Source organism: Elephantulus edwardii, unplaced genomic scaffold, assembly GCF_000299155.1.
Source record: "Elephantulus edwardii isolate Elephantulus edwardi_28Jun2011 unplaced genomic scaffold, EleEdw1.0 scaffold00218, whole genome shotgun sequence".
Taxonomy (NCBI): Eukaryota; Metazoa; Chordata; class Mammalia; order Macroscelidea; family Macroscelididae; genus Elephantulus; species Elephantulus edwardii.
This window is the reverse complement of record NW_006399968.1, coordinates 5143975-5155092: the sequence shown is the minus strand read 5'-3', so window position 1 is coordinate 5155092 and position 11118 is coordinate 5143975. Positions and strand designations below refer to the sequence as shown.

General features: G+C 42.9%; 1 pseudogene; it reads right to left on the bottom strand.

The window, feature by feature from the left end:
- Window positions 1-9995: 9995 nt before the first annotated feature.
- Window positions 9996-10517, bottom strand: LOC102848757 (annotated as a pseudogene).
- Between the last annotated feature and the right edge of the window lie 601 nt (window positions 10518-11118).

Genomic DNA, 11118 nt, shown 5'->3' with positions numbered 1-11118 from the left:
AGGGAGCAGTTCTTCTTCTGTCATCCTTAGTTATTGTCCATCTTGAGATACGCAGCAAGTGACTGAAAAGCCTGTGACCTTAATCAGATGCACCTTAATCTTGAAACTGAAATCCCTGCTCTTTAGCACTTTGAAGAGGTCCCTGACAGCACATTTCCCCAATGCTCCTCGTCTTTTGATTTCTTGACTGCTGTTACCATTGGTATTGATTGTCAATCTAAGCAAGATGAAACTGCTGACAACTTCAGTCTTATCTCCATACATCATGTTGCCTATTGACTCAGTGATGAGGATTTTTGTTTTCTTGATGCTGAGATGCAATCCACTTTGAAGGCTATAGTCTTTGAAGTGCTTCGAGTCCTCCCCTCTTTCAGCAAGCAAGGTTGTGGCATCTCCATAGCCCAAGGTGTTGATGAGCCTTCCTCTGATATTGATGCCACGTTCTTCTTCATAGAGTCCAGCTTCTTGAATGATTTGCTCTGCATGCAGATGGAATAGGGATGGAGAGAGGATGCATCCCTGAGACACGCCTTTTTTTGTGAGCATCTTAGAACCCAGCAAAGCATCAGAACACTGATAAGAGTTGGAGATGGGGTGGGGCTATCGCTGAAAGCAGGAGTGGAGATAGGGCTGGACGTGTCCTTGTGTCCCTGCCTGTTCCTGGGGGTGTGCCAAGAATACAAGGCCTGACTGCTCCTCCCACAGCCATTGCTCTCATGTTCTCAGTGAGCGACCTTGAGGGAAATAAGAAGACGTCTGTAACAGCCCACAGAGTGAACACACATGCGTCCCAACATCCTCTTTCAGATTCGGGGCAGGAGGACCTGACGTGAGCATGTCCCTCTGACCACTGCTCTTGCCATGACTAATCGTTAACAACATTTACAGAGTCCTAATTATGCTGTGGCTTTGATTTAAAAAACAGGAGTGAGAGCCATGGGGCTGGTACAGAATCCTTCTCTCTTTATTTACTGTAAGGAAAATTACTAGGCACCATCTGAGATGGACACACAAAAAACAGATTGAGTGTGCCTAGTACTTCAATATCAAGAGGTAAATATGAAAACAGTTGCAAGTAAGATGAGGAAATGAGAGATAAGAGACCTTTGTTTTCTTTTTAAAAGTTGCAATCCCGAAGGTACGTGGTTCAAGTCCACCAGCCGCTCCGCAGAAGGATGGGCAATCTCCTCCCGTGCGATTACTGCCTCTACAAACCTACTGGAGGGTCAGCTATGGGTTGGTTATAACTGTAGTAAAAGACAGGTCTTCAATATGGATTGAGGATCAACATTAAGAAAACAAAGATTCTCATCACTGGGCCAATTGGCAGCACCATGACACACAGAGAAGAGATTGAGGTTGTTAACAATTTCAACTTGTTCAGTTCCACAACCAACAACCTTGGCACCAGGAGTCAAGAAATAAAAAGGCAAATTGCATTAGGAAAATCCGCTGTCAGGTACCTCTCAAGAGTACTGAAGAGTAGCAATGTTAGACTAGATCCAGGCTGTGGTCTTTGTAATTGCTTGTTGTGCATCAGAGTTGAACAATTACCAGTGTTAACAGAAGTGAGGTCTTTGAGTTGTGGTGCTGGAGAAAATTTTTGAACATACTGTGGACAGCCAAGAGAACAGGTTTGTCCTGGAGAGAGTGAAACCAAGCTACTCCTTTGAGGCAAGGATTTTGAAGCTCCATCTTACATACCTTGTGCGCATGGCCAGGAGGAACCAGTCCTTGGAGAAGGATATCATGCTTGGAAGGGTGGAGGGACAGTGCAGGAGAGGAAGGCCCTGGATGAGATGGATTGACTCAGGGTTCAGAGTATTATGCATATGGTTGCCATAAGTCATAGCTGACTCAACAGTACATTACAACAAGTAGTCTAGTGCTAAGGATTTTTGCCTTGGGTTCAAAGACAAGCAGGTCAAATCTACCAGCTGCTTTGTGGGAAAAAATTGGCAGTCTCCATCTGTGTGGTTTACAGCCTTTGAAAGCCTTTCTTCCAGCTGTATTTGGTATTTCTTTATACCTTGGTTTAGTGCTTCTAAGCTTGATCCCAGATTGTCTCTTAAGAACTTTATGGTTTGGAGCTTTACTCCCAGGTATCTGATCCATCTTGAGTTGATTTTTGTGTATGGTGTTAGATGTGGATCCTGTCTCAGCTTTCTGCAGGTTGTTGTTGTTATGTGCTGTCGAGTCGTTTGCGACTCATAGCGACCCTATGAACAGCAGCCCTAAACCCTGCTCTATCCTGTGCCAATCGCACTGCCTCTGACACACCCATCCCGATTACCCCAGTCACTGAATCAATCCATCTCATAGAGGGTCTTTCCCTCTTGCGCCGGTCCTGTTTTGCCAGCAACAGTTGTCGAAGAGGTTGCCATTTCTCCATTTGATAGGCTTTATTTCCTTGTCGAATATCAGTTGATCATAGATGTTGTTGTTGTTGTTGTTGTTGATTGCCTTCGAGGCAAGCACAATTCATAGCAACCTTATGAACAAAAGGCCTGAAGCCCCTCTACAACTATCAACATTTATCAAAGTTCTTAGTGTTTCCGGAGGCATGTTTTTTCGGAAGTGGATGCCACTCCTGCTTCCAAATCTGTTATAGAATGTTACTATTTTTATGTGCCATTGAGTAATCTGTGATGTATAGCAACTCTATCTATATACAGCAGCTCTGAACCCTTCCCTGTCCTGAGCCAGTCTCAATAACTCTGACACACCAACCTCCATTGCTCCAGTTACTGTATCAATCCATCTCATTCAGGGTCTCCCTCTCCTGAGTATAGATAACTGGAACTATTTCTGGAATCTCAATTCTGTTCCATTGGTCTATGTGCCTGTCATTGTACCAGTACCATGCTTTTTGGTTACTACTGCTGTGTAGTAGGTTTTGAGGTCAGGGAGTGCTATGCTTCCAACTTAATTTTTGTTTCTCAGAAGTGTTTTACTTATTTGAGGTCTTTTGCCTCACCAAATAAACTCGACAATTTCCCTTCTGGTCTTGAAACATTAATTTTGTATCTGTATTGGAATTGTATTGAACATGTAGATTGCTTTCAGTAGGATTGTCATTTTCACACATGAGGAAATGCTCAAAATCCCTGGCAATAAGAGAGATGCAAATCAAAACCACAATGAGATATCATCTCACCCCAGTAGCAGTGGCAAAGTTTAACAAGACTGCAAGTAATAAATATTGGAGAGAATGTGGTGAGATTGGAACTCATACATTGTTGGTGGGATTGTAAAATGGTACAACCACTCTGGAAGGCACTTTGGCGTTTCCTCAAAAAGCTGAACATTGAAATTCCTTATGACCCAGCTATTCCACTGCTTGGAATATATCCTGAGAAAATGAGAACTGAGGCACAAACAGAGACTTGTACACCTATGTTCATAGCGGCATTATTTACAATCGCAAGAACATTGAAACAGCCCATATATTCAACCACAGTCAAGTGGACTGAGAAATTATGGTGTGAATACACAATGGAATGTCACACAGTATGCAGGAGCAATGATTTTGTAAATTATTACCGAACATGGGAGGTACTGAAGAGCATCATGCTGAATGAACTAACTCAGTTCCATAAGGACAAATACTGTATAAAACCATTATTGTAAAATGAGGATCCAAGGGCGGGGGGCAGGGTTGAAGCAGAAGAGTGAGGATGGAGGTGATTAGTCATTGGCTTGCACAGTTTGATGGGGGGGGCGTGGAGGAGTTAAGGAAATGGAAAAGAAACAGTGTGAAAAACAATGTATTTGAACTCGATAAATAAATCAGTTTTGTTATGTGCCATCAAGTCGCTTGCGACTCACGTACAACAGCCCTGAAACCTGCTGTATCCTGTGCCAACACACCTATCCTCATTAGTCACTATCAGTCCATCTCATTGAGGGTCTTCCTCTCTTGCACTGTCTCTCCACCCTCCCAAGCATGACATCCTTCTCCAAGGACTGGTCCCTCCTTGCAACATGTCCAAAGTATGTCAGACAAAGCCTCAGAATCCTCACCTCCAAGCAGCAGGCTGGCTTCACCTTCTCTAGGATGAACCTGTTTGTTCTCCTGGCAGTCAATATTCTCTAGCACCACAGCTTAAAGGCATCAATTCTCTACCATCCTTAGTCCTTGTCCAGCTCTCATAAAATTTTTAAAAATCCACAGAAGAGATACAAAGACTGGCACCAAGGCGAGCTCTGGTGGCCTAGTGGCAGGAAACTGCACTGCAATCCTAGAGGTGCGCGGTTCAAATCCACCAGATGCTCTGATGAAGAAGGAGGAACAATTGCCTTCTGTACCAGTCAGATCCAATTTGACGGTACATACATTAAAAAAAAAAAAAAGACTGGCATTGAAAGGGCTCTTCTGAAATCCAGCGTGGAGAAGGATGTTATGTGCTGTCGAGTCGCTTGCAATTCATATATACAACAGCTCTGAACCCTGCCCTGTCCTTAGCCAGTCTTGCCAACTCCAACACACCTAATCCCATTGCCCCAGTTACTGAGTCAATCCATCTCATCCAGGGTCTTCCTCCTGTGCTGTCCCTTCACCCTTCCAAGAATGATGTCCTTTTCCAAGGACCGTTTTCTCCTGGCCACTGCCCAAAGTAAGTGAGGTGGAGCATCAAAATCGTAGCCTCCAAGGAGAAACTTGGTTTCACCCTCTCCAAAACAGACTTATTTTCTTGGTGGTCCATGGTATGTTCAAGACTCTTCTCCAGCACTACAGCTCAAAGGCATAGATCTTTCTTCCATCATTTAGTCACTGTCCAGCTCTCTGATGCATAGCAAATACTTGTGAAACCATGGCCTGGATCAGGTGCACCTTAGCCTCTAGACTTTGTTGAAGAGGACAGATATTAACTCACCTGATTCTGAAATTCTTTCAATGACTTGGCATTGCCTTCCTGCACCACTATGTTCCCTTAAGTTCCTTAAGATCTCTAACTATATACCTTGGATCTAAAGATCACTAGTCAGGAGAAAAGCTAAGTAAAGATCAAAGGTGTACAGAAGGAAGTCAAGATGACCAAGGACCTGTGACCAAAGTTCAAGTGCAATGAAGGGCTCCTTGCGCCCTCTAAGGGTCGCTATCAAGCACTGCATTCTACTTTGCTTTGTTTAAGCAAGCAGGGGATTGAGAAATTTATCTAAACTTCACATAAGCTTCACATTTTAATCAGAGTCATTTGTTCAAAGATCCAACTGACTCACCAAGGTTTTAAAGACCTAATAGTTCTCAAACATCAACATTCCTCTCCTTGACCCCACCCATTTCACTCATTTCTTGTGAAAGCAACAATCACTTCTAATTCAGCTGGTAGTTTTGAAATTTCTACGAGGTAGAAATCTGGAAGACAATTCTCTGGCCAACAAAAAAAGGGCCTGATAGTGTGTGGAAATTAACATACAATATCACTCATATCACATGCAAGCAAAATCCTGCTTAAGATTATCCAGAAATGGCTGGAACAGTACATTGTCAGAGAACTACTAGAAATACAAGCTGGGTTTTGAAGAGATCATGGCACTAGAGACATAGATCTTGGAAGAAAGCAAAGAGTACCATAGGAATATCTATCTGTGTTCCATTGATTATGCAAAGACTATTGACTTTGTAGATCACAACAAATTGTTGCTAACTTTGAAGAAAATTGGAATCCCAGAACACTTGATTGTGTTTGGGCCAGAAAGCAGTCATCAGAACAGAGCAGGGAAGCACTGCATGGCTCAGAATCAGGAAGGGAGTGCATCAGGGATGCATCCTGTCTCCATACCTTTTCAATCTGTATGCAGAACAGATAATTCAGGAGGCTGGGCTTTATGAGGAGAAATGTGGCATCTGGATTGGAGGAAGACTTATCAACAATCTGCGTTATGCAGATGACACAGTCTTGCTTGCTGAAACTGAGGAGGACCTGAAGCACTTGCAGAAGGTCAAGGACTAAAGTCTTCAATATGGATTGAAGCTCAACATCAAGAAGACAAAGATTCTCACCACTGAGCCAATTGGCAGCACCAGGATGGATGGAGACGAGATTGAGGTTGTTAATAGTAACAGCTTGCTCAGCTCCTCAACCAATACTTTTGGCACCAGCAGTCAGGAAATCAAAAGGCAAATTGCATTAGGTAAATCTGCTGTCAGGGACCTTTCCAGAGTACTGTGAAGCAACAATGTCAGTCTAGAGACCAAGGTGTGCCTAATTCCGCCCATAGTTTTCACAATTATTTGCTGACTAAAGATGACAGAAGAAGAATCGATGCCTTCAAATTGTGGTACTAGAGAGGAGTCTTGAACATACCATGGTCCATCAAGAAAATAAATAGGTCTGTCTGGGAGAGGGTGAAACCAAGTTTCTCCTTGGAGGCTAAGATTTTGAAGATCCATCTCACATACTTTAGGCACGTGGCCAGGAGGCACTTGTCCTTGGGGAGAGACAACATGGAGACGGGTGGAGAGACATGCTTGGAGGGGTGGAGAAGAGGAAGACCCTTGATGAGATGGATTGACATAGTGATTGTGGCAATGGGGTCAGGTGGGTCAGAGACAGTGAGGTCGGCTCAGGATAGGACAGGGTTCAGGGCTGTTGTTTGTAGGGCCACTACTTCCTCTAATAGTTATCTAAAGCCCTTTGTAGTAAATTCATTCATGTTCGATTTTCTCCAATTTCCTTGAGCTGTCTCTATTGTCATCAGCAGCCTGGCATTGGTCTGACTGCTCCTGGTACTATGGTGCCAACTATCATCTGCCTTCCTTTTGCCATCATTCTAAGGCTGGGTATCTTGCTGCCTATATCCCACGTACCTTGTTCTTGGTTCACGCCTTTGTTTTCAATATAGCACTCTCGACTAGGTAGACTGACACAGTGACTGCTGCAATGGGCTCTAGTGCATCAGGAAGTGTGAGGATGGCACAGGACAGGACAGATTTCAGGTCTGTTGTTCACAGGGTCACTATGGGTTGTACTCAACTAGACAGTACAACAATAACAAGTATTAAAATGAATTTTTTTAGATATTGTATTTTTAATTAAGTATTCCTATACATTCCATTGTGATTTGGTTTGACACTTGAGCTGTTTCCATGTTCTTGTGATGGTTGAATAATGCTACGAACATTGGTGTACAAATCTCCATTTGACTCCGTTTTAATTTTCTGAGTATATTAAGCAGTGCAATAGCTAGCTCATACAGTTTCTATGTTCAGCATTTTGACAAAACACTCAATTGCCTTCCACAGTGGTTGTACCATTTTACAATGCCATCAGCAGTGTATGAGAATTGCTCTCTCTCCACATCTGTCTCAAAGACAAATACTGCAGAAGACTATTATTGTAGAAATTAGAAAAGTAACTAGGAAAATGAGTTTGAGGATCTAAGAGGCTGGGGAGGGAAGGAGCAGAGGGGTGAGGATGGGCAAAGGTGAAATCATAGGGTCACACAATTTGATGGGTAGAGGGAGGGAGGAGTGAAGGAAATGAGAAAGATCTGGTGGGTAGGAAAGATAGGGTAAAAGCAGACATAGTTCAATGACGAGTAGTTTTATAAAGCATAATGAATGGGGATGGAATGAAGGCTAGTGTGAAACACAATGTATACAAACTTTGTTAAGCAAACCAATGTAAAATAAAAATTTATTAAAAATAAAATTACACCTAGACAAAGATACTCACCACTGGCAGCACCATGATAGATGGAGAAGGGACTGAGGTTGTTAACAATTACAGCTTGCTAGGTTTCACAATCAACACTCTTTAACACTAGCAGTCAGGAAATAAAAAGATGACTTGTATTGGGGAAATCTGCTGTCAGGGACATCTGCAGAGTACTGAAGAACAAGGATGTCAGTCTAGAGACTAAGGCACACCTGATATAGGGCACGATCTTCTCAATTACTTGTTATGCTTCAGAGTTGGACAATGACTAAGGATGACAGTAGAGGCCTTTGAGTTGTGGTGCTGGGGAAGAGTCTTAAACATATCATGGACTGCCAAGAAAACAAATAGGTTTATCTTAGAGTAAAACTAAGTTTCTCCTTGGAGGATAGGTTTTTTTTGTTGGGTTTTTTTTTTTTTTTTTTTTTTTTGAGGATAGGGTTTTGAAGCTCCATCTCATATACTTTGGCTCATGTACACAAGCACACCCCACATCAAACTAGGGGGTAGAACAGAAGCAGCGAATTTTGTCAATATATTTGCTTGTTTTCTTGTTCTATCAGCGAGGGTTAGACAGTATTTGTCCTTTTGATTTCCCTCAGCGCTCACACTCCATCCACACCTGGGTCGGATGTTCCCTTGTTGTGTGGTAGCCCATAATAGGAACCATACTTTGTCACCGTTCGGTTGCTAGGCATTTAGACTATTGTGAGTGGAGCGACAATGAAAACTGGCACACAAGGGGTTTTTTTTCAGCCTTTGTTTCAGTCTTTTGGGAGTATACTGTGGGGTGTTTTTTTTTTTCTTTTCTCATTTTTTTAATTAATATTAATGAAAATTTAGAGACTTTGGATTTCCATAAATTCATTGTTGCACTTTTCTCCCTGCCCCCCCCTTCTAGTACACTCTTCTCTTTGAAAAGTAAAAGAAAAATTCTTTCACTGTTTTACAATCCCTCCACCCAGGTCCACTCCACTCCACAGCCTTCGTTCTGGACTCGTCATGACAATAATACCTAATCACGTATCCCTTTTAAACAGTTTTCTCCCTCATCTGTTTCAATGCAGTACACATTATGTATCCCATCTTTCTCAGTCTCTCCCTAACCCCAAGGTCAGTCCTGTTTCACAACAGTGGCACTATGCAGTATTTGTCCCTTTGTAACTGAAATAGTTCATTCAGCATAATGTTCTCCGGGGTCACCCATTTTGAAAAATATTGCATGAGTTCCTTGTTTCTCAATGCAGCATAGTATTCCATTGTGTGAATATACCACAGCTTCTCTATCCATTTGTTTGTTGATGGGCACATAGGTTGTTTCCAACTCCTCGCTATTGTGAACAAAGTCGGGATAAACATGGGTGTGCATATATCTGCTTGGATGTCAGTTATGGTCTCTTTGGGGTATATTCCCAGTAGTGGAATTACTGGGTTAAATGGTATCTCTATTTGCAACTTTTTGAGAAAGCACCACACTGCCTTCCACAGTGGTTGCACCATTTTACACTTTCACCAACAGTGAATAAGGGTTCCAGTTTCTCCACAACCTCGTCAGCATTTGATGTTTGCTGTTCTGTTAAATTTTGCTGTTCTTACTGGGGTGAGATGATATCTCATAGTTGTTTGGTTTTTTGTTTGTTTTTAAATATCATTTTAGATATAGAAGAATTCAATAGATACAGAAATTAGCTCTCTGCACTTCGCTCTACAGACTTTGTTTCTAAACATTCTTAAATTTTTTAGTTCATGAATATTCAGGATACTTACTGTGTTGGCTAGATACCTTACGGCATTGCAAACTATGATTACTTGCTATGCATTAGAGAGCTGGGTAATGACCAAGCATGACAGAAGAATCGATGCCTTTGAGTTGTGGTGCTGGAGAAGAGTAATGAACATACCATGGATGGCCAAGAGAACAGGTCTGTCCTGGAGAGGGTGTACTAGGCTCTTCCCTGAAGGCAAGGATTTTGAAACTTCATCTCACGTATTTTGGACATGTAATCAGGAGGGACCAGTCCTTGGGCTCAGGACAGGTCAGAGTTCAGAACTACTGTACATAGTGTACAGGTGACTCGATGGCACATAACAACAAATAGCTATTTAGAATCCAAGTATTTCTGGGTTGGGTTTTGTGTTTTGTTTTTTTATCATAGTTGTACTTTTCTTTCTTCCTTTTTAGCTGTTGCAAAAAGCTTTGTTGTTTCATTTGGTTCAAGGCTTGGGTGAGGGGTTTCTGGATGGATAAGGTTCTACTTCAGGGTGGGAAAGAGAAGCTTGCTGCTGCTGACAGGGGACACAGAGGTCCCCCCTGCAGGTTTCTACAGGCTCCTAGTTGTGCTTGAGGATGAGATGCTCAAAGAGATACTTGCCCAGGCTGGGGGCTGCCTCATTTTCTAATGTTGGTCAGATGGGTCACCCATCTTCTTCAACAGTTTCACTTCCTCATCCAGGAAGTGGTTCTCCAGAAATTCAGAGATGAGGGGGTCAGTGTGGGCAGAAACCCACGGCATACAAATGCAGAAGGGCCTGGTTCAGGTTCTTCTCCAAGGCCAGCGCTGTTTGCATGGCGTCCAGGGTTTTACCCCACTCATCCTGGGATGGCTTCTGGGTATCTTGGAAGAGGAGATGGCCACTCTGCTGGTTTTGCAGCTTCAAGAGACACTTGGCACCCTCGTGCTTCTCCTTCGCCAACTCGTAGAAGTGTCCCACACCTTCCAAGGCTACATCATCATGGTCAAAATAAAAACCCAGAGAGAAGTAGGTGTAAGGGGCCCGCATGTGCAGGTTGACCAGACGGTTGATGCCAACCTTCACTTTGGTGGAATAATTTTGACGGATCTAAGAGCTCATAGTTGGTCAAGGTTTTGGGGCTAAGGGATATATGATTGGGTATTATTGTCATGACAGGAGTCCAGGATGAAGGCTGCATAGTGGAGTGGACTTGGGGAGAGGGACAGCATGACAATAAAAGATTTCTTTTACTTTTAAAGAAGAGTAAATTGTGGGGGAGAAGGTAGGCAGGGAGAAAAGTGCAACAATGAATGACTGGACACTCCAAGTCTCTGTAGACTTTCATTAAAATTAATAAAAAACCAAACCAAAAAAACCCCCAAAACTGGTGTTAGCTGGTCCCGGAAATAGGAGATGGCTAAGATGGTCCCAAGGTTACACCTGGAGATGAAGTTGGAGGGTAGTCAGAGGCTGGAAGGGGGGAGTTGCCAGGTCTGTTCCGTCCAAACACTCTTGAAGCAACAGACAGATCCACGGGACCGCTGGGGAACTCCCAAATTCTTTCTTGTTCTCTTCATCGGAGTTCCCCTGGAAGCAGAGCCCGAGAGAACAAACTGCATAGAAAGAGTTCATCTGAACCATCCCAAAAACAGGAATAAAGCAAGCCTGGGAGGTAAAAAGGATAAAGCCAACATAGGGGTTTGTTTTTAATTTAGTCACA